The sequence below is a fragment of the Anser brachyrhynchus genome (genome assembly GCF_964034855.1).
Source record: "Anser brachyrhynchus genome assembly, chromosome: 12".
Classification (NCBI taxonomy): domain Eukaryota; kingdom Metazoa; phylum Chordata; class Aves; order Anseriformes; family Anatidae; genus Anser; species Anser brachyrhynchus.
In genome coordinates, this window is record NC_137707.1 from 8614975 (window position 1) to 8640558 (window position 25584).

The 25584-nt window shown below is 34.3% G+C and overlaps 1 protein-coding gene across 2 annotated transcripts in view; it reads left to right on the top strand.

The window, feature by feature from the left end:
• Nucleotides 1–25584, top strand: part of LOC308176731 (uncharacterized protein) — a 583853-nt gene that overhangs the window by 262132 nt on the left and 296137 nt on the right. The gene's annotated exons all lie outside the window — the stretch shown is intronic.

Genomic DNA, 25584 nt, shown 5'->3' on the forward strand with positions numbered 1-25584 from the left:
ATACAGGATAGATTAAAGGGGGAATTCAGAGCAGCTCCATTTTTCTCTAAGGATTGTATACCTGCAGAATAGCATTAGGAGTTTCTCAAAGTCACTGCAAATATACATATAAGACATTTTGCCTTAGATCTATACAAACAAAAAGGCTTCCACACTGGACTTACTTTGTTTTACTTGAATGAAAATTTTATATTTATTTTGATTTTTTTGAAATCACAGCCTGTTTCAAAAGATCAACAGACTTCACTGCATGGAATAACAAAGGAGGGAAATGTTTTCCTAATATGACCTCAATCTCATCCCTATAATGGATTTATCATTATAATAATTATATCCCATTAAAATGTCAGAACTGGTTTAAAAGTTATCTAAGAAGACACGTCTGTTTGAGCAAACTAGCAGGCAGAAACCTTGATGTTAATTTACTTGGCATCATTAAGGGAAATCGAGAAGTACAGTTTATAAAATGAGAATCCTTTTGTGACACAAAATGCAAGCAGATTGACTAAATATAGTATTAACTTAACACTTAAATAATTGGTCAGTCATAAGTAATTAGGGAACGTTTCCATTAAACAAAGAGAAGGTTTGTTTCAAGTGGGGAGTGGGGTGAGTGATTCAGACTGAATACTATACATGACAAATCTAGCCTTGTTTTCTGCTAAGGAATTATCAGCAAGCAGGCAGACTTCTATTCAGTTGTTTGGGTGAGATCAAACCCCTGCCTCTTACTGAGTCCTGTTCCTGGGGTAGTGCTACTTCCAAGAGCAGTTGCTCAGTTTGCATGGGAGCTGCTGAGTTTCACCCTTTGTGAAGAAAGTGTCTGAACTTTTTGGGCTAGAGTCTGACAACTTCTTCACACAAAGAATCCGCTTCTACCACAAATGATCCCTGTTGTTTCAGTTCAGTAAGCTCATCCTGGTCTGGCTCGTTATTTAGAATGATTTCCATTCCTTGGGTGTTCATGAACAAGACACTGTGACAGAGTTTCCCGCCCTTTATTACCCGTTATGTTTTGTGTGCAGTCAGACCCTGATGCAGCGAGTGATATCAGGATGAAGTGAAAGAAACCTTGTAAACTGAATTGGGCATGTGAATTTTACTTTGTTGAATTAAGTCAAAGAACGCTTTTTGACATTTCACTTTCATTACTAATGCTGCTTTGCTCTTTACTCAGGTGTTCTCTGATATAATGTCCTTCAGAGATATAAAGCATTTTATAAACACTAAATCAAAGCAAACTGCAATAAACAGAAAGTACAAATTTGTACATGCACTGATCATTGACAAGACTTTTAATGTGTATCTGTATGTCAGCTGGTTATATATAAAATTCAAACCCACTTATATAATTTTTTGTGGTAATATTATAAATGATGGTAGGATGAAAATAGATGAAAACAGTACAATTTCCTATCAATGTCATTCTGAATTTTATTTTATTAAAAAATATACATCCTTATTTGCAACTTAGAGTTCTCACAAAATATCACTACTTCCTAAGTATGTACTATGCAAAGGAAAGTAACTTTAGTTTTAAAAGAAATTACACACAAGCTGACTTCCAAAGATTAATTGGTAATAAAGTCAGAACTCATACTTTTATACAGGCAAATTTGCCATTGACTTAAAGTGAATTTCCCTGAATGAATGGCATGTTGAAACTGCTGGAAGGAAGCCATGCTACAAAGAACTGAATTGAATGGGGTCAAAAACAGTCCCAGAAAGCCCTATTAAGCTTGGAAAACACCCTGCTGAATTTCTTGCCAAATGCAGTATTTGCTATCACGTTATATAAAGAGTAGCCTGCTCTCCTTCAGAAACGGCCTATTAGTATTTGCCAGTCTGCAGGGTGCAGACAGTGTAAACAGCATCCTTGATCCATCCATCTTGCACAGGCAAGTCCTGTCCAGGTTGTCCCAGTATCCTGACCATGCTAGATGCTGTTGATGTGCACAAAGTGCTCTTTATTTGAACTAGACCACAGACTTCATTGCCAATGTTTTCATCTTGACATACATCTAATACTTTTATGATGGCTTTGGCATTGTACAGTGGTGCATTGTAGGGTGTTAAGTGTGTTTACTGTATTTCCTGATGCTGGAAATTTTTTGCCTTCTTAAAATGTTAGATCAAGTTAATAGGGCAAACCTTAGTAAGTAAGGCTAGTTACCTTAGTAATTTAGATTATCCTTGAAAAGGATTGTCAGAAATTAGTTTATTTATGTTACCAGATTAAGGATCCATTTCTTTGTCAGATGTTTCAGCTACTGGGAAGTAATCTTTCTCCTGATAAGCACAGAGAGCTGGACACATTTGTTTCTCATTCCTCTAGATATGCTTAAATGAACTTTTAAGTTACTCTCAATGAATGACTTGAATTTGAGATTTTTAACTTAATGTTAAATGTTCTTATTAATTCTTCAGTGTTTGCTAGTTTTTCTAATTAGCTTCAGTTCTGTTCTCTAAAAGATTTGGTTGTTACACCTAAATGGACAACCTATAGGTGGTGACAGCAGTACACTTCTTGTTTTAACCTAGTTATGCACAGCTTAGCAGCCTGGGCTTTCTTATAATGATATAATTTCTTTCAGTGTAAGCCCTAGTGATAATAAAATATATTTGCTTTTAAAATTCAGAGGTACTTACATTGGTGCAAGTCTGGAATGGCTTAGAATCTATGGTAGTACACATAAAAAATTAGCACAGGAGAGACTAGAATAATGGCAAAAGATTTTAAAGTCTCAGAAAAATTATTAGAGAACAAAATCTAGAAGGCAAAAGAGACAGTGGCACAACTTTTAAATCAATCATTTTTCCAGCCCTAGATTCTGCATATGCAAAACTCAGATTGGTACTTTTAAATTTACCCATACAAATAAGAAGACACATCTCAGTATTTTATTAGAATACTATTGTGAAGCAATGCAATGAAGGTCTGACCATTCACCCTATACAGACTTAGATATATAAATCTTTTGTGAAAATTAAAGATTCATTCTATGTTTAAGATATAATTCAGATCTATGATTGTTTACAGGCAGTGTATGCTATACTGTACTTACAACAGTTAATCCCAGGCATTTACCATTTGCTACTTACCCAGAGTTAGAATTTTCTCTTAATTTGAGAAATATAACATGATAAAATTGACATGATAAAATCAGTAGTTTCTCTTTCATGTTGGAATCTTCTTCTAGAGCTTTGTTAACTAATGACAAAATTCTGACCTCAGATGAAGTTAGTGGGAATTTTGCCATGTACTTTAATGACACACAGTACTAAATTCTTCATTAATAATTCACAGTAGGTCATTTTTCATTACTGAAGATCATTTTTACAGCTCTTTGCTAAGAAGCAAGAGTAGTTGTCAAAAAAATCTGTTTGTATTTTGAAGTGTCAAATTTTAGTTACTTCCATACTTGAGAAGTAGGAAATGTTTTACTGATATAAACTCATACACTCTCAATCCTTTTTTTTTTTTTTACATTGTGAAAATATGTAAACACTTCTTTACTGTGAGGGTGACAGAGCACTGGAACAGGTTGCCCAGAGAGGCTGTGGAGTCTCCCCTAGGGATACTCAAATCCTACCTGGATCCTGTGCATCATGCTCTAGGTGACCCTGCTTGGCAGGGGTTTGGACTAGGTGATATCCAGAGGTCCCTTCCAAGCTCAGTCATTCTGTAATTCTGTGAAATGTACATTTTCATGATCATCATGAAATGTACAATTTATCACAATCCATTTGTAGTGCTGCATGGTTTATTTGAAAATATGAAAAAGTTAAGAGACTCCAGTGATGTCCCATTACTCTGCTTTGCAGAACTCTGCTTACTAGAGAAGAGTGAACACATTTCCCATGTTCTAGAGAAGCACATCAAAAATTACAACTAGACATTGTATCTATAGGATGAACACAAGAAAGTGTTAACATGGAGCTCTACTTCTCTGTTTGGTCAAAAGGAGCAGCTTCAGGAACCTAATGACACAAATAGAAGAAAAAAAGCCAAGGCCATACATAATGCTAAATGCCAAACATCAGTCCAGAATTTCAGCAGATAAGCAACATTTCAACTACTGTAAAATGATTCTGAATACTTATTAAGATTGGAGTTAAGCTATGGATATTAAGCTATGAGACGTGGTATATTACATTTTAATAAGAACTGTGATATTTTAGCTGCTATTATACTGAGATGTACAGTTATACTGATACAGCAAGAGCATCAAAAACTTTTCCATCAATGACTGACACTGGTTAGTCTTAGAATTTCCAGCATGCATGAAATGAAGTATTTGTTTTGCATCATTTAAAATATTTCATTCCAACTTAAACTTTTTGTATTACAATCAAATTGTTGCATTACAACAAGCCTTATCAAGATACCTAATGCAATTGTTTTGCAAGAAATTTGATTGAATTGATAAATTCCTGGAATATTGTGAAAGAGCATGCTCTCATTTTTTATTATTTTTTTTTCTTCAATTTTACATGTTCTAGCTGATTACATGCTAGAACGCTGACTGAATATAGAATAGTTCACTGGGAGAATGAAGAGCAATGGTTAAAAGCAGACTGAGAAAAAACAATCTTCCATTGCAGAAAAAAAAAAAAATAAAGAGATACATGAGAAGAAGCCAAGGAACCATATATAAGGATTTTGGAGCTGTTATTAGCAGAATTTCCTGCAATGCATATTCTACTCCATTTTGTCCTAATTTTCCTGTTCTTGTTTAGATCTGGAGATTGAAACAGTTTAGGCATTTATACACAGTGGAAATATGTTCCAAGAGGTGTCTCTTTACTGTAATATAAAAGATTTCTTGCTTATGCTTCAAATACAATTTTCTAAGTATCTTTCTCTTTTATCCCAAAGGATGCAATATCTGCCCTTCTATGTTCAGTATACATAGTTCAAAAAGCACAATACTATGATATTGATAAATATGAAGAGCCTCCTGTTTATAAACCACAAATGCAACCTCAATTGTACAATTGAAGCAACACTGCAATTAATGCTGCAGTGGTTGAAGGTTTAGCATGGGTACTTGCCAGATGTTGCTTCTTAATATATTACTGGAATGTTATCCCTGCTGGCCAGTACATTGTTAATACATCATGTGAGCAATAATCCCGCCGGCCATTACTGTGTTAATGCATCACTTAGTGTCATTCACTTGATTCATTAAAATAGCAGCAACTACCAGGAACACATTAAAAAGCTCTGAAGTCTGTATGTTTTATTCCAAACAACATCCCATTTCTTAAAAGAATGATTTGGAGGGAATGGAAGAGAAAGAAAGTCTTATGAATAAGACTGGATGAAATATGAATCTAATCCAATACCTGTTGAACGAATTGGAGTCCTTTCACTGACATTAGTAGACATTGAAATTGGATTACACGTATTTATTAAAAGATGTCACAATATTATTTTTGTTAGCCTTTGGAAGACACATTAAGTGCTGGGGACTGCTGGAAACTGTGATTCTTTTATTTTTAATGAGATAACAAGAAATTAAGGTTAAAATAGCACAAAAAAAGTAAGTCAGGTGCTTCTTTATAAATATGTATGGGTGTATAATCACATTCAGATACACACTTCTATCAATTGCATCTGGATACCTATGTGAGAAAAATTTTGTATACAAAGCTTGCAAGATTACATTCTAAATTGGCAGAAGCATAATCCTTCCGGATTTTATTTTGTTTTTGTGGAATTTTGGGGGCAAATGTATTTTTTGTAAAATCATTATAAATTACATCTCTTTTTTATCAGTAGGATACTTTGACAAATGAAGCATCCAAAATTTTACACAATACTGTTTTTTAAAAAATCAGTAGCCTATTAATCATATCAGAGCAATTCTCTCGAGCATTCAAATGAATGAGGAGTAGATTATTACAGACAGATGTAGTAAATTATGGTATGAAATTACATAACAGGACCAGGACTGTAAGAGTGTATTTTTTCTTGTTTGTTGGATTGCTTTCACACATACATGGTTTTCCTGTTACATGGACGTAGATTTTGGTCTCTGAATCATTTATATTTGTAGATAATCTTACTGCAAAATCTTGCTTAGAAACTGGTAGATACTGGAGGACAGGGGTCTCCTAAGTAACTTGGAGCAAATATAGTCTCCTTACCTAATGAGTTTAAAACTGGTATAGTAACATACAAATGTAGTGTAAACACAGTTTAGATTAAGAAAATGGTAGTCAACCAGTGTTTGCTAGGGACATTTAAAATAGTACTTTCAGGAAAAAGGAGTTGGATAAGACTGTAATTAAAGTTGAACTCTCAGAAAACTATACAAACCCGCAAAGGTCAAATTGACTTTTACCAGACCAATATGTTTTATTGATAGAATCTTTTAGAGATTTCTTAGGTATAAAATTGATTCAGGATCTTAATGTAGTAGCTTAGAAGAAGCCTTCCCAGGAAGGAACTGTGAAAAGGAAAGTAATGAGACTCTACCAGGGATTGATATATTATAAATCATTATGTCTTAACCATGTCTCAGGCAGTGCTTTCCTAACTTTTGAAAATTATGATTGACTGAAATGATAGTTAATGTTCCTACTGCTGACTGAGCATTTAGGAAGCTCATATATATCCTTAAGAGTGAGATTGCACTTTTAAGGCTCTACTCTGCACTGTGCTGATCTCCAGGGAATTTCTGGGTGAGGCTCTGCTTTGTGGGCTTTGCTTAGACATTAACAGGAATATGGTCTTTGCAACCTTAGGATGATGCTTGGCATGCTCTCTTTCTCTATTTGTAGACTGATCCATAAGGGGTATCTAAGCTGTCATTTGATCTCCTGCCACCTTTCACTTTCTGAAGAGTGAATTTTACCATCTGGACAAGAATGTGCTGGAACTGCATTTATGCAGAGAGAGAAGAGGATATGGGAAACAGAAGGTTTCTGTGCTCTTTCTGTTCTTGCACACGCACATGTAGGCCAGTGATAGTCTCTCCTTTAACATCAATAATCCAAATAACTGCAATTCTCTCCATGCCCTCACAGAGTTCTTCATGTGTAAGGGAAGTAATTGTATCTGTAAAGCTGTTGGATAAAAATACAAATAACGAACTAGACTAGTCTGTGCTCAGACTGCATGCATTCACCTGAAATCCTCAGACAGCAAGAGGCTGAATTTGTACAATAATAAACAAGCAAATTGTGTAAGCATTAACTCTGCAGGGAAGAAAACAAATGTGGAGTATATTAATAAATGCTGCTAGGACATACTTTTTGAGATATGTTGTCTTCTTCCTGATAGATGCCAGAACTGCTCAGCTTTTTGTTGTGTATTCTCATGCATATATGAAAGTGAATGAGAATTTTCTCATGAAGTAACAAAATATTTGTATTTATACCTTTCAATCTGGGAAACACTTTGCCTCCCAAATATTAATACATAAGCCTGACAAGTGGTCTTGTTGGTCATGTAGTATAGTTTTTCAAACGATCTGAAGCAGAAAAAGGATGTCCCAGTGGGGAAAAAAAAAAAAAAAAAAGATCAATTAAATCAACCTTTCTCCAAAAATTTTTTTTAAAGAGCAGACATACAATTAGAAATCCCTGAGATTGCATCAAGAATTAGGAAAAATAAGGGATTAGTCATCACCAATAATTAAGTTATCAAACAAATAAGGTAGGTAGATAGCTTAAAATGATGCCTGCTACTTACTGAATGTATACCCATAATTTACCCAGTCAGTGAAAGGACTGGGCTAAATAATCTCCAATAGTGATGAATTTCTGTGAGGTGGTAATTCTGAAACATGTAAATATGAAAATGTGAGGTGTCGTTCTTTTTATCTCTGATATCTTGATATAAATACGGATATGTAATGAAAATAGTGCATTTATTGGTCTAGACTGCTTATCTCTTCTCTGTTAACCTGAGGTGTAAATTAACCTCTAAAAAATGCATTACTCTGGTAGCCTTTTCTCTCTCTAATGGAAGCGTGAGGCAAGACTCAGTTGAGATGATTTGAGTCAAGTGTGTTGAGAGGCTGAGCAAAAGTACCCATAACCCAGGAGTCACTTGTTGGTAATTTCTGTGATTCCTAGGAAAATGTGGAAGTGGCGACAAATTGTCTGGCCTTCATTTAGGCTGGAGTAAATATTTAATTTTTAGAACATGGAAAAATACAGTTCTTTTGATCTCAAAGTGTCACTGGTGATAGCAGATGTCAACAAAGATGTTCCCTGTGGTGAAAATAAAAAATCGGTCAAATCATTTTTATCTACCTTCATAATTTCAGTGAAGCAGAAGCTGTGCTAGAAAAGAAACTTCCTGCATGGCTAAGGGTGAACAGGGAGGTCTAAAGCATCTCTGCAGAAAGCGCTCTGAAGCCCTACTTTAGATTTTCTTCTCTGTCAGTCTTAGTGCTGACCTTCTCCCCACCTTTTCATGAACAACACCAGCTGCCGATACCATATTTCTCTCTGAACACAGCTAGCCCTCTCCCAAGAGATACATCCTCCAGAAGGATGAGTGCAGAATGACGGACCTCTTTGTGACAGGGAGTGGATGACTCCAGATCTGACCTCCTAATTTTGAGACTTGCACACAGTTCCTCACTAAATCAAAGAATTTTGTTATTCTTTGTTTGTGGATTATAGGAACTTCATGTTCAGTGGACACAGCCTGTGCTTTGTTAAGAATATATATGTGTATCATACTGTGTTGTTCCTGCTTTACATTTTAATACCATATCAGTAAGTATATACATGTCAATATAAAACCGTCCTGTGTAAATACGTCTGCATGATTAATGGCTGAAAATTATCTACTGACTAGACAGTGCCTCTCCTATATATTCTAGCTCTGATAATAAATTGCTGTTAACATTTTTGCCAAACCAAAATGTGTATTTAAGCCAATGAAGCAGCTCCCGTCCTTTTCTTTTTAACAACAACAACAACAATTATTGCAATATATTCATCGTATACATTCTGCCAACGTATTTTAACAAGGCTAACTGCAAACAGGTCTGATTCTACAGACCCTTCTAATAAGTAATGCCATTCAGTTCCTCCTGCATAAATAGTATATATTTGATGTATGACCATTTTCATCGATAGTAGTTTGCTGGATCTTCATGTGTTTGGTCACATGAAAATATGCAATATGTTTTAACAAATAATTATGTTCTACATAAATACAACTGGCTTTATTTTATTTTATTTTTTTCCTGCTGGGATGACAAAAATCTTTTGTACCTCATTAATATGCAGAAAAGACAAACCTTTTTCTCTTTAAAATCAGTGGCGCTACTTCTTTTGTCAAAGTCTCGATTTTATTTCTAGTTCTTAGAACCTGAAGCCAGATAGCCATGGTTCATCGTGATCTTATCCCTATATTTTGCAAATATGCAAAATATTTGATAAAACAGTAGAAGTCAACAATATACCACTACAGATTTATTTTGCTCTCAACAGTATGTTAGAAACTATTAATTCTTTTTGCCTGATTTTTTTTTAATTAGCTATTTAACTTATGGCTAAGCATATTTTAAGGAAATACGATCTATGGATAACAAGAATGTGATGATTCCTTATCTGAAAAACATTCTAGTTGGTTGGTAATAAATCTTTAATTTCTTACATGTTTATTTAATGTGGATTAATGGTTTATGTCTTATTGAGCTTCACAGACTATTAAAATAAATTTAGTTCTAGAAAAACAAGAACTCTACACATTTCTTTTAAACTAGTATGTAAGTTAGAGTAATTGATTCAAGAATGTGTGTTTATAGGATAAGAGAAATAAATCAATGTGTTTTCTTAAATAGATTCTTATGCACTGTTACATTGCTGAGCCTATTGAGACACTATACTATATATATCATAAAAAGAATATGATGTCTGTAGTATTTATATAGTATGTTTAGTATTTTACAATTCAGTATGCCTATATGATAAGCTAAGAATACTGGTCTGTACAACAAGGTAAAACATTTTACTGAGATTCAGTTTATAAAATCCAAGGGGACACTTATGAATTAACATTTTAAATGAACCCATAAATTGGTTTAGCAAAAATGCTATGGTAATTTATTACCAAAGGTAGACTGTACACGGGATGCACAGTCATAAGAGTAAATAATTCTGTGCTTTCAATCGCACAATGTTACTTAAACAGCAGGGTTAAACAATAATGTTTGTTATGATTATGTTTTCATTAACCACCCACTGATAGCCCCAGATGGGTTTTTTACAAAATCTGAGTCACGACTGTCTGCAGAGATCCATTGACAAGTGACTAAACCTTTACTTTGGGTATGCCATAAGTACCCATTTTCCCCTGGCAACCATTACCTCTTCATTCTGATGATATTCTCAATATTTTAATACTCCAGATTTACACGATCCTGAATTTATATAGAGATGCTTTATAATGGAAAAATCATGGTGATTTACTTGGTGAGTAAATATTAACCAGAACAGCAAGCTACCTCACAAACCTCTAACTTCATGGTCAGTGATACCAATTTTAAACCTATTCCACATCATAATAACAGAAGAAGGCTTCTGTAGAACTCAGATTTGAGATTTGCATACCAGCCATTTTACATGCAAAAGAACTGTGAATTCAAAGGACTTTAGCACATGCTTTGCAGCATCACTGCCAAAACCTGCATAACTGTGGATATTTGCTTTTGCAAATTTATGATTTGTGATTCCTTTCTCTTAAGGGCTCAGAATTTCTGAGTTTACATTAGTTTTGTGTGCAGATGGGTCTCCATACACTTTTGGTATTGTGTGATCGTCACGGTTCACCCAACAGTTCCACCAGTAGATTTTAAGACTGAAATGCTATATCTGCTACTGGGAGACCTGCTTATGAAAAATCTTGTTTCTCTGAGGTCATCTTCTCCTGAGCTCCAAGAAAAAATAAATATTAACTTATTTTACAATATATTATATTCACAGAGTTTAGTAGCTAATTATCAATTTTTTCAGGTGAAGGATAACATGTAATAAACCAAATTATGCTTATCAAATAACATGTACGTTTTCAAAGGCAATGCTGGAGCGTTTTTTTTTTAAGCAGTAATATATCTTATGCTTGCTGCACTGCAAGGTTGAAGGTCAGTCATTTTATTAACCCCAAATGACTTTGTAGCCATAAAGCATATTAGAATTATTAATTAATATTATAGTGTGCTCAGTCCTCTTGTATGTTTCTGGCCTTTGTCATTCCTACTCCTCTGCAGCCCAGTGAGGCTCTTTATGGTAGTTTACAAACCCACATCCCAATAAATAATTAATAATTACTCAATTTGATTTGCTTTTAAAGAGATGACATTGGGAATGAGTATGTTGTAAATAGGAATTTCTACATTTCTTTTTTGACTTTAATATGGACTTACTGACTGCCTTCTTTCCTTTTGTTCATCTGTACAGTACAGATGTTAACAGGCCCGTTTTTCAGAGTTGTTTCAGTGGCCAATTAATTACAGTCCTTTGACTGTAAGCTGCTCTATCATTAGTCCCTGGATAAATACTTCACCTGCTGAGTAACGTACCTGGCATTCTCAGAAGTAGGTGACAGTAGCATCAAAATATTATCTGTAAGAATTATAGTATTTTATCAATTGTCATGCCACTGAAACTGTGCATAAATTCTTCCACTGAGGAAAATTACAGGCATATGAGTCAGTGATCCCATAAAATTGAAATGTGCTACAACTGTCAGAGGATACCTAAGAACCAATGAATCACTAACAAGTTAAACTAAGGAATTTGTAGTATGCCTTGATATCATTTAAGTCATCTTTCTCAAGGTATAGAGTGTATTCAGGTCACCTCTAGGGAGTGGAAAGGTAGTTCTGGTAAGATTTTTTGGACCATACGTAGTTTTTCATATTTTTAATTCTACCTGTTCCACGCCATACTATTTATGTTGTTTGATACCTACGACTGGGGAGATACTATGATAACAAAGTCTAGTAACTTGATACTATTGTTTTACGCTTTCATATTGCATCATTTGTTCACATTGCTGCTGATAAAAATATAATTGACAGAAGTTTCACTTTTATGCCTGAGTTTTTTCACATAAGTTATTTAGGCCTGGTACCATTGGTTAATGTTCTGTGGATTACTGCTGTAGTTCATTACTAAGGAAAGTGGTTTGTCATTCCTCCGTTGAACACTTCATCCTAACAAACTATGATATCTAAATAGTATTTTAGTGACTCTCAGCTGTATGAGCCAGGGCTCTTTTTCAGGCAGAGGCCTGATAGGATTTGCTCCTTTGCTCTTCTGTAAAGGTAACTTGTCAAAAGCCCAGTATTTAAAGTACCTTAGTTAAAATTCCAATACCATACAAGAGATTAAAATGCCTTGGGAAATTCTAGATGAAAGAGAAGAAACAAAAAATAAAAATAGAAAATAAGCCTCAGCCTTGTCCGAAGTTGTTCCAGTCTTATTGAACTGTCTGGCAGCTTGGGCTGGGAGAAGGGGTTGCTGAATTACTCAAACTCCAGACAGTTTTCCCCATGACTTGAGGAATGATTCTTCCTTTTCATCCCTTTTAAAGGCTGGCTTTATTTCTGTTTCTTGAGATACACAAGCTCTTCACTTTCCTTTTGAAGACTGATTCATCCTCATACCTCAAGTCACAAGAGAGACAGCCTTTCTCCTTGCTTTCTAAGTACATTTTTTCTCCCCCAAAACAAACATATACAACAAATAAATAAAATGAAATAAATGGTTGTCATTTATCTTTTAGATGTAAGGGTAGACTGTCATCATGAACATCTTTCTTTCCTGGTCTTGATTTGGAGAGCAAGTATTTTTAGGTTTACCGAAGAAAAGTAGTATGTTTGTTTTCAAGAATTCTATGTCCTTTATACTGTGTTTTTGTTATAATCTGGTTTTGTGTTTTTATTTCGGATTTCATCATTCTCTAGGTGTATTGACTTCTATAGTTATTTATCTGTTTATTGGTTATATTAAAAATAATGTACTTGATACTATTCTTATTATTTTGTTTTCCTTTCGTATTTTTGCCTTTACTGTATTGGATCCTTGACCAAAATTACACTTTTTTATAAGGAAAACATTTTTGGACATCCACATTTTGATAAATTGCCAGTCATAATTTTCTTTTTTTTGGTTATGTTTATCCCTGTTGTCAATCTTGCCTGTAATTTTCCTTTGTTTTCTCTCATCAGAGGTTTCTACCATGCAGTCAGAGCAGCTCAAATTTCTTTTGATTAATTCTCATATCTTATTATCTGAAATATCCTGTTTGAAATATTTGGGCTCCCTGAAGATGTGTGGGTTTTTTCCTCATAAGCATACTGAAGTTTGCTATTCAGTTAGTTACTGCTTCACCTTACCAACAGTAACCACGCTTCAGTGATGTTGTGTTTAAGAGAGCAGCTAAATTTCTGTGTTTGTTATGTCACCTTGCATAGTTGAATGTAGAGGGGTTGTATAATACAGCAGGTAATCTTTATGTGGTCTAACTGAAGTCAGTATTTAATCTTCATTTAAATTTTGTCACTATTGCCGTGGCATTTAAATTGTGCAACCTGAAGTCTTAATAAAAGGCAGTAAAAAAATAAAATAAAATTACATTTTAATGATACACACTAAAGCAATGCTATTGATTAGATTATTTGCTAATTAGCTTTTGCAATTTCTATTGGGTATATATATTGGGTATATATTTCACAAAAGAGACACAGTTACAAATAGTATTGCTTTTAAGATGTTTCTCATTGCTAAATTAATACAAGCTCAAGACAGAACAAAAGTTTCCAAAATATTATTTTAGCCACTTGCAGGAGCACAAAACCTTTTTTTTTTTTTTTTTGGCTAAGAATATCAGGGGATTTATTATCACTAGAAATTTCTCTTCTGTTTTTCTGCAATTTGCTTTTTACTGTGTTCCCAATAATTATACCAATGCTGTATAAGAAGAAGTATGATGTGGTATGGTTTTTACAACAGTTTAGCAGCTGCTGAATTAAAGCTCTCTGAAGGATTTTCATGCTTAAATCTACAGCCTGTAAACCTTGCCTGATTTTACCTTAAGTACCCCATGTTACCTTGACTTGGATTCAGACTGCATTTAGCTTTTCTAGGAAATAATTTTTTTGTCATTCTAACTGTGACCATGGATATCTCCCCAGTTGATAGAGGTTATTCTGTAGCATGATGTGCAGGTAATACCCAAGCAATTCTGGAAAACCCAATTGAAGGAAAATGAGATCCTGTAAGAACAGAGGCATAGGCCCACATGTATGATTATCAGTGGTAAAGCTAAGTAATTTTATTAGTATAAAATCAATTCTTATAATAATCTGAAAACTTCAAAGTAAGAAGATTATTTTTAAAAATAGCTAAGAAGTTGCTTACTGACAGAGCTGATGTTGTTCTGAGTCACTGATACAAGAAACGAAGAAGCACATCTCAAGCGTGTGAGGACGTGTATATATATACATATATATATATATATATATATGTTGCCCTACTTTGCTGCTTTTATCCTCACACAATTGCTAGGCGAATATCTTTAATGTGATGTGCTGTCCTCTGTTCTTACCTCGGTATGCTCCAGTCATGGCTTTCAGATTTCTTCGCTAGCAAAGGCATTGACCCAGTAATTCTTTCCCAAGAGAAAATGATGTTCATATGCTAGCTCTCTCACACACTGGATCTTAACTGGAATAGAGACAGAAAGTATCTCACCTAAGATACCTGTTTTGTTACCTGGTGTAACAGAAGTGTAGAATAACCAACTGGTGAAAAGTAATATAAGCATTAAGAATAACCAGATAACTGAGAACAAGGAATGGCCACCTCCTAAAAAATAACAGTCCAGATTCGTAAAACCCTTTGAGTTTACACCTGAGGGTTTTGCTATGCAAATATGTGAGGGGGAGGTTTATTACTATTTTTTCCACTGAATTAGATCCTTGATGATGAATCATTCGTAGTATGATTTTTTTAATAGAACCAAAACATAATAAAACTTTTGGCTCGGCAAGAGGCACATCTCTCTTCTTTCCAGAATTGCTTGGTCATAATCGGGAACTGAAAAAATCTCCAGTATTATCTTTCATCACTGTTGTCTTCTTTTCTGTGGTTCGTAGTCTTTCTGCAAGTTGTACAATACTGTGTTGCTAAAAGATGTTTGTTCTTTAATAACTGCCAGAGTTGGCAATGTTGTGGTGGATAGACAACATCTTTGTTCAGTAGACACAGTCCTAAAAGCATTAAAAATACAATAAGAAAATACATGTCATTTTTGGCAGCTCAATACTTCCTCTCAGTACTAGCTACAAGCTAGAAGGGTGAAGGAATTGAAATGAAAAGAATAGCATGATTATAGAGGAGCATGATTCTGTTCTCCTTAGGTGATGGCTCTGGTTATTTAGTAAAAATATGAAAAGGCAAAGTACAGCAATACAAAGATGATACATACACAGATAATATTGCTTATGATGACTTTGAACTGAGTTAAATGAGGTAATTTAATCCACCTTTCATTACAAGTGTGGACCATAGCAGGGACCTGATACTTTTCTGGAGATTGCCAGACCTCAGAAGTTTTACTTCCTCAAGATTAACACATAAACTTTAAGTTGATTCGTTTTTCAATTTACAGTATTATCTTAAAATCTAAATTCCAGTGATCTTAATAGAAGAAAATATAAGATTGTAGGAAACCTAGTATTCAATTTAAAAAATAAAGTACAAAAAAAAAAAAAAAAAGATATTTTTCTCAAGGAAATTCAGCATAAAATGCAATAAAATGACTATGGTAGATAGCAACAGAAATCTTTTTCCATTAGAAACTGCCCTGATGATATTTTTGTATATATATTATATATATATACAATGTATATATTTTCACATTTTAATACGGTGCACACCATATATAATAATAAATTACATCAATATTGTTGGGATTTTTTTGGTATTTCTAATTCATTAATCACAAGTCTCCTTGTAAAGATTTTAATTCTGTCTTATTTCCTAGATCAGACTTGCTACAAGTGAGGCAGGTATACACTCAAATAGAAGGGATTAGCCCTTAGAGTACTGATTAGAAGACCAGGTGTTCATAGTATCCTTTGATTTTCCAAGTGGATTGATCAGGTACCAGTTAGAATTGTATCAGCAAAAGGTAGTCTTTGCTCTGAGACTAGAGTGTCTATCATGTTTTTCTAGTGGTTGTGTTGCATCTCTTGTATTGATCTCTGCAACAAGATAAAAGTTGTAAAAAGATAAATGATAAGTATTTCTAAATGAAATTGCAGTTAGCTGTGAATTCTTAAACTGAAAAGTTATCAAAGTTAAAAATAGAAAATATTATTTCTTCGTTTGATTTTTCATACCAGAAGTTTCATACAGGTAGGCATTTCTAACTCTGAGCAAAATCAATTTTGGAAATGTTAAAATGTTTAGAAAAATTGAAATAATGAGTTTTAACTAATTCAGTTCTTGGGTTGCCATCCACTAAACTGTGAACAATTTTGGAAATTGATGTGAGAAACGTGTTTTCTTATTCTTCCTTTCAGTTAAGTCTATTTTATTTTCAAGACATTTGCTGTTGACATCCTAATGATTCACAGGATGAAATCAAGGCTTCTGGGTTTAGGGAAAAAAAAAAAAAAAAAAAGACAAAGAACCTGCTAGGTGAAAAGGACAAAAAGTGTATTCATGCCTAAACAAATGGGTTTTGAATATTAGTATGATTTTTAAACATTAATGTCATAGTTCCTGACTCTGTGGGGGTGAGATGAGGGGTACCATTATTGCATCTCTTTTATATTTTGGTTATGCTTAGCTTGTGGATGATGGTTCTCAATAATAGCAAATGCTTTACTGTTGTGAGCCATCTTGGTCTTCTGGACAACTTCCTGGATGAGTGATAGTCAGAGGAACAACACTAGGCTGGATGTTTTTGATGTTCTCAGTGTGCTTCGTGGTGCATCATGTGAAGGAAGAGTCACCTTCCCTGCTCTTCCATTTACTGAAACCTTCCTTGAGGACTGCCTGGAGTGAATTAAGGACAAAGTGTTTTTCTATTTTTTTTCCCTGTTCCTGAAAAGTATGGGGGACAATGTGGACATGGTACTGTTAGTCAAGCAAAACTTTCCATATCCTGCAGATTGATAGAAGTGAATAAAGTATGTGCAAGGATGCATCTTTGTATGCATTTAGTGTTACAGCCTAAGCACCTCCCACCACCAAGAAGATGGTTAAGTGTTCTGCTGAGCTGAATCAGTGCCCTCTTTGAGAAAAAGAGGAGTGAATGTGTGTGAGCGTTTGGCAAGCATGAGAAACACAGAGAATTTTTTTAAAAAAAGTTTCTCACCAAACTCTATCTTGACTGTATTAACATAAAGTCTTCTATCCTTGTGTTCTACACTGTTACAGTCATAAACTACTAACACCCACCTAGATACTGTCCCTTGACCTGCACATTTGTGACACTTCTTCTAAATAAAGTGTACCACTCTTTGGGTAAATTGCCAATGAATCTAAATCTGTCCATGTGAGAAACTTTTTCCTTCTAACTCTTTTATAGCGTAGTATAATGCATGCTGAACTGTAACAGTTTATCAAAGAGCAAACATGTCATGAGGTCGTATATTGATTGACAGACAGGAGTTAGGTTAATTTACTGTAACCTTCCTTAAAAAGTTTTGCTGGGTAACTAAAAGCCATTATCGCGCAACTGACCTTTGCCAACAAAATATTAATCTTTCACCAACTCTGTTTTGTTAGTACATGTATATCAAACCAACTGTTCTCAGAAATGTCAGCAATCTAAAATAAGCATGCAACATGCTGCACATCAGAAACACTACCAAGTGATAAGAGGAGTGTCTTACTGAAGATGCAAAAAACTAAAAGATTGAAGAAGCTTCCATATGGAGGCAAATTTAATGAGCATCTATAGAGTTTTCCCTCTGCATTTACCAGTTTATTATTCCCAGGTATCTGGTTAATTAAATAGTTCTTACATAAAATCAATAATTAGTTACTACCAAGACAGATGAGGTATTTCAACATGAGTTATAGTTTTTATAGGTTGGTTTTACTGAGCGTCCCACATTCCAGCAGAATAAATTAAAAGGGTAATTAAGATGTGTGTTTTGAGCAAAACCAGTGTGGTTCTGTTTGTTTCTTTGCCTTGTTTGTTTCTTTCCTCTTTTTTTTTTTTTTTTCCCTAAACTCATGGGTGGGCTATTGAGGTTTTGGCTATGGGGTACCTTTTTCAATACATTTCTTCAGCCTTTTTGCTTCATCCATGTGTCCTACATGTATTGAAGTCTCTTAGGACCAGTAGAAGATATTCCTCTGTAGAGCTCAGAAGCTGTGAAAGAGGATAAATATTCCTGTAAAGGTAATGAAGTTTTTCTTGCGAGGATGGGTTTGATTTGTGCATCATCTGACATTGTCTCTTTCCAGGCTAATTTGTAAAATTTGTCTTTCCATTCCAGCTTTTCTCCAATTGCTCTCTATTATATTTACAGTTATTTTTAAAACAAACAATAACTATCTGTATGAGTCCAAGAACTGCCTGCATATCTGAAGTCTTAATGATGTACCTTATTTGAAGATTTTGCCATCTTTGATGTGGGTGCCAGAAGGGAATTTAAGCAGGGACATCTTAAATCACTGCTCAGTATAGCTATCTATATTGAGTCAAGTTGACATTAGATTGCCTATGTCTCTATTCCTTAAACCTCTCTGAAAAAGATGATAAAAAAAAAATCTCAAAGATGATTTAATTGTTGAATGGAATCTTCTCAATGTATAACTAACAGGCCTTATAGCCTAATTGGCTTAATACAACCCTCAGAAGAGTATGAAATGAAGCTTATCTATTGTGGGAAAAATAACAAAGTCCCAGGATTAAATTTTTTCTTACCAGGAAAAAAAATCTGCAGATTTATATGTCTCTATATATGTATTTGTATATGTATATGTACATATATATATAAAAGGGCCTTTAATTCAGAAACACATTTGTTTTAACAGATAGTTTACAAATACGGTTAACTTCCTTTGCTGTGCACATGCATAACAGCTAACATCAGCTTGGCAGGTAGGAACTACACACCACCTTGCATGGTTCAGATAGAAATTTTGCTCTTGATGTCTATAAGCCATTATTACTCGTGAATCACTTACCTCCATAAAATAAATAAATATATAAAAGGTGTCTTGCATACAAACTTAAGACATCACTGCCAGCTATGCGGAGTGTTGTCTGAAGGAAAAAGACTGTTTTAAAAACATGAAATATACAGTTATTAGGAACATCTTGACATCAAGACCAGTAGAGAGAGATCTTTTGATCCAGGATCAGCAGACTAGATTTAAAACTGCATTAAACATTTATTGTAACATATCCATATTGGAATATATCAAATAGAATGCTCTGTGAGTCACTTCAGAAAAGCCAGAATGTATGAAAATGTCATGAATTGCTATTATTTCAAATTTACAAGAAGCTGTTTTGGAAGTGTTACTGTGTACTTTTTGTTGTAGGATTTCACGGGTTTCGTTTGTTTGTTTGTTTTGAGTGTGTTTTCCTTTCTATTTTTCTTCCACAATTGTGTTACTTATGTTTATGGGAAAAAAAAAAAAAAAAGGATGTGCAGGCAAGGGGGTTATTTCTTCCTTCCAGACACTTGCTGTAGCAAAGGCTGTACAGATCACACTATGGGGCTGGGGCACTACCATGAGAAAACAAGGAACTGCAGAGGAGGTGAAAAGATTTTCCTGAGGGGGACCAGATGAAACTGCACAAAGTTTACTTTTGTTCTTAGTTTTTGAGTGGAGCAAAATGAAGCCTGCAAATGAAAGCCTGCAAGCTCACAATAGATAAGGAAGATTGGTGTATGAAACCCTTTTATTCTTTTTGATATCTCTGGTTGCTCTTGTGTTTTTATTATAATAAAAAGCTAAAGGGTTTCTTTTTTTAAGTTAAAGACTCAGAATATTGATTCGTCTTTGGTGTACTAATGATGGAAATTCTAGATAGTTTCACCTCAAAACTCTGGCCAATTTGGGGTCTTGTCACCAGTGAATACAAAGTCACGCTACACAGTGGCCACAAATCAAGTTTTTTTTTTTTTCTGTAAAAGAGGTATTTGGAAAGTAAAGAGGAACAGTTTGAAAGATTATCCTTGAAAGCGAGTTTTCACTGAAAGATAAAACAGATCGAATTATTAATTAATAAATGTAGCCTATATGTGAAGAAAGTGAAAATAGTTTCAGTGCTCATACATCTAGCTGCACTTTTCATTCCAGTGAGCTAACTTCTCATCATGGTCTCTCATCATTCTTATACCTCTGGAAGGAAAAGGATTAAAACTAACAAAGTAAAGAAACATTTGGGGAAAAGGTTTTATAAGTAGGCGAGCAAGAATGCTAAGCTTCATTTTAAAAATTATTGCATAGCTTTCACCTGAGTCTGGGGAGAACAGGAATGCCTATTACAAAGGCTGGATGGAACAAACCCCAGAAAAACATAAAAACCTTGGACAAAACTGCAGGCAAAGAAAGATGATCATGAATTTCCATAGGTAGTTCTACTCCCCCATTCCTTACTTCTTATTTACAGAAAACCAAATGAAATTACAAAATGATACTAAATTTGCTCTAGGATTCCAACACCAAGTTGGCAGTGTATATATTTATTTATTTATTTATTTATTTTCCCTCTGTGCATTTCTTGCTGTTATAAAAGTGAAAGCTTTGTGCTGGTGAAAAGCTATGGTTAGATTTCAAACTTGGTGATTTTTACCTGGGCAACCTTAATCATACTTTCACAGGTTTTATTTTATTTTTGGAACAAAATAAGATGCTTAAAAATATAAATGGACAGACAGCAATGAGCTAATGTTTCTTTAGATTTAAATCAAATTAACTGTCTAAGAACTCCAAGGGTAGATTGGATGGTCTGTGTGTCTCTCCTCGGAGAAGCAGATGAACCTTCTCTTTTGGTATTCCAATGCTTTTTATAAGGGGAAAACACTGGAAATGTTCCAAACATCCCAACGAAAGGACTTCAGTGGCATGTTGCACGTCCTGTGCATCCTTCCTCCAGTCTTTTTTTTTTTTTTTTTCTTATTCAAGATACTCTTACATTTCCTCTTATTTCTGTCATTTAATCCTCATACCTATTAGGAGGCTTCTTTCACCTTCTCCTCTTTATTCCCTATGTGAGGACTTGGGAATTGCCAAAAGCATTGTAGGGAGAAAAAATATTGTACAACATTAAAGAGATTTCTATTTTTGGACAGCTAGTTTCTTAGTAGAGTCGATCATCTTAAATTGAACACTATGTGAGGACAAATCCAAGATGTATTTAATTTATTTGAGTATATTACATGATGGAAAATGTTGCAACTGTCTGTGTTAGTGTGTTAATGTAAAGATGGATTTATTTAATGAGTTAAATTCATCTAAACATTTTGTATCCTGTTTGTTCTAACATAATTATTATGATAATTTTTGTATGCTTTGCATATTAATCTGAGTACATCCTAAGATGCTAATGACCACTGTGTCAGCTTTTTATTAAACAGGAAATAAACATGCAAAATCCTGCTACAGCAGCTAATTAGTTTGCTATGCATATCAAAGAAAGTGAGATTGTTTCCTTGTTTTATAATTGAATGTATTTGTATTATTTGCCAAGTTACCGTTTCTTGAATAAAGCTCATGACTGGCTGGGGAAAAGAGAGAGACTGTGGTTTTATTGGAAAGACTAGCATCTTTATAATATATTATATTAATATGTTACAGTAATAATCATTAATATCTTGTCAATACTGGGAAATGTTGTTCAGAGTCTTTCTGTTTACTTTGAACTCTGGTCCTACATCTTACTTTGCTCCAGTTGATGGTTTTCTGATGCGTATACTCCTTTTTTTCTAAGTCAAGATGTTTTTTTAAAGACACACTTTGCCCTTGTCCACTCTTTGTACCCTGCTGTTGCCCTGAGATCACCTCTCAATCCACTTACAAACCTGTGAAAGCTTTAAGCTTTATTGTCTTTTAAGCCTTGACATCCTGCAGTTCAAAATCAATTTACTGTCACTAGATAGAGTAGATGAAATACTACATTTAGTTATTGATGACATCTTATCATTATGTTAGGTGAAATGAAAAACTGATTCACTGCTGTGTGTCAGATATTGCACAAAAGTTAAGTGACTGGCAGACACTTTACCCGGATCTGAGATATTACCAATTACCCTCATCTTTTTGGTTATACAGGGCAATGGCTGTAAATTTAAAAATCCTCCAAAGGATGATCAGAAACAACCACAGACTACTTTAAGTGATGCACGAATAATCCTAAAGTTGGGATGAGGAGGAGGTAATGAGCTCATTTGGGTGGAAATAAGCTTATTACTGTGTCAGTTTGTGACAGTCTCTGACACAATACTTGCCAACAAATAATCTCTGGCTGCCCACCTGCAGCCAATAGACTTTAAACAAAGCCCCACTCTAAACATGGGCTGAGTGACAGCTGTTTTCACCTGCATCTGTAACTACAAACAGTGGTAATCAGGAACAAGCAAAATCTATAGCAGTGCATAAAGAAAAGAAAAAATGAAAATGATCAATTCCCTAAAATATATAAAACCTGAATGGGATTTTTATAAGAAGGAATGGAGGATGGAATGATATTGAAGAAGTTGGGGCGGAACAAGGGCTGAAATGCAGTGAAAGAAAAAATAATTAAGAAAAGGGAAAGACAGTACAAAATTGAAGCAGTCCACAGCAGTGAGATCAATACTGAAAGCTGTGATTCATTCAAAAACATTCTTGATAATAGCATGTGAAAGTTATTGTTTTGTCCACAAATCACAAAATCCTCAGAAGAGTGACTTAACTATGACCACTGTATTATGATTACGTCTATGTGTATTTTCAGCAACACTAATAGCATGAGAATATCAAAGTTCAGGTCCTGTATTACTATATATGTATTCATATACTTACAAATTAATTCCAGCAAAGTACATTTTCATAATTCATCTAAAGTTTACTACACAGATGATTTGGTTCTCTGATATTCGGGACACTGGGAACCTGTGCTGCAGTTCTATTTCTGTCCAGGGTCAAAAGTGTTTATCATAGTAAATCCAGCAGCATTCATTCATCTGTCAGATGAATTTTGGCATGATCAAACAAACCCATGAGCACTATCTCTATTTGAAATTTTTCCAATATCAAAATATGTCAGTATATAGCATTTTCTACTATTTCCCAACAGTGACACAAAGATAAAAATTAAATAAAATTATTCAAACAGCTGACACAAGAGCGTACTAGTGAGGACTATCAAACCAGACTTCTAAGAAACCTCAGGGAGTAATGATCGTGAAAGAAAGAATGAAAGCAAGACTGAAGACACCAAACAGCTTGATCAATCACTGTTTTTTACAGATTGTTTACTATCAATCATTAGATCTCATCACTGATTCATAAGCTGTAGCAGAGACCTTACCTTCCTTACATTTTGTTAAATATAGTTTCTTGTCATTCCATAGACATCAATCTCAAGGACAGTAAATGTTACCCAATTAAACTGGGTAAGTTTAATGTTTTCATAACACATTACATATTACACGAATCATCGATTTTCACCTGTTATTAACAGCATTTACATTACCGTCTGCTTCCAGGATCACGAAATGTGTTTTGTCCTATACGTGGTAATTTCATTCTCATCTCTAACAACTAATGAAAAGCAGAAAAACAAACAAACATTGGTATTTGTTTCAAAGCTTTTTGTTCTTGCTTTGCTTATCATATGTTCTTAGTATGTACAAAATATCTGTTGACCCCAACAGTTATTTAACCACACGCTAAATGGAATTTAGAGTGTGAAATTATTTCTGGATTTTGGCTATTCAGTGAGCCTATATTATTAGAATAAATAGCTATATCCATCGGTCCACAGGTCCCAAAACATGAGCTGGTGTCTGCAAATGTGGCTCAGTAAATATAAGGTTTCCCTATCATCAGCCATGAGAAAATAATCCTCAAAAGAATAGAAGTTAACGTTTTCCAGTGGATCTTTGCAGCTTATTGAGTTGGATGACAGAGACTGTCCACTGGAGAAGGCAAAACAAAATAAATAAATAAATAAATAAATAAATCAGCCCAAGAATGATGTATATAAAATAATCATATTATAAATATGATTATTCTTTTTCCATGACCCCTTTAAAGGTATCACGTACATTTAAATTAAGAGTAATATTATATTGTCATAGACTCAAAGTGATAAAGAAAGAATATGCTTGTTGAATTTAAAACCTTACTGTTTTTTTGCTTATGAGAATAACATGATAGTGATATAATAGAACACTAGTGCCCTGTACCAGAACCTCCTCCTGTTAATTCTTTCCTTCCATTCATCACCAATCCCCGCTGGAATTATAGGCCAATTAGTGGAAGCAATAACAGATATATGAATTTTTGGCTGTATTGGATGCTTCAAATTAAAAATAATAATAATAAACTGTGGCAGAAATATACATAAAAGGCTATGGGGCAATATTACAGTAACTGTTCAGATTACATTGTGTATTAAGAGTACAGTGAAAATATCTAGCAACTCTCAAGGTCAATAGCTTCATTATTTATAAGTTCCATCCTTTATGCTTGGGTAGTGCTGAGGAATTTCTCAGTGGAGTCATCAGAAATTTTTCCATTGATGTTTATAGGAGGTCAATGGAGTCAATGTTATTTAGTGACAACTACTGGAATCTAGTGCTTATCGAATGTAATCTTTAGGAAAATACCAGTTTATGGGCTGGGATTTTGCAAGCATAAGTAATAGTGGAACAAACTACTGCTCCTGGGACATATATGCAGGCATCAGCATTCTGTACGCTTCTCTGTGTCTATGCTCTGCATTGAGCATAAAGGATTATGATTCTCATTCTTTCTCTCCCTCTCCCTCTTAAAATATTCTGGTTTGAAAATACTTTTTTTTTTTTTTTCTGATATTTTCAGTGGCACTCTATTGATTCACAGAGGCATGAATACTGTTTTTTTCACCTAATAGACAATGTGAGAAAGCTTAGCTTAAAGCACCTTCATTTTAGCATGCATGCATAGGTGTTCTTCAGTAGGATTGTGAGAGGAACAGCAGTTAAATTAGAGGAAAAACAAGTTAAAATATTCTGTCGTGTGTCATAATTTACAGTGTAAAACTGAAGTGAACTAACCAGTATCCAAAGTTCTCAATGTTTACATTGTTTTCTCATTCTTCGCCTTTTTACTAAAAGCTGCACAGACATTTACAGCTCTGAAGATAAGTACCTCTTAGAAAGATTTAACAGTATTATTATAGCCTCATTATTTATTTAAATCATTAACTTATGCTTTATGTAAATATTTTTATTGTTGCTTTTCACTTTGCAAATATATTTTGAATTTTCTTGCATAAAATCTAAGCTGAAGCACATCTGCAGTCTGTAAAGGCATGTGCAAGAGAACAGTTTTAATGAATGGTGCATGCTAACATACTGGAGAAACTCATGTAGCTTG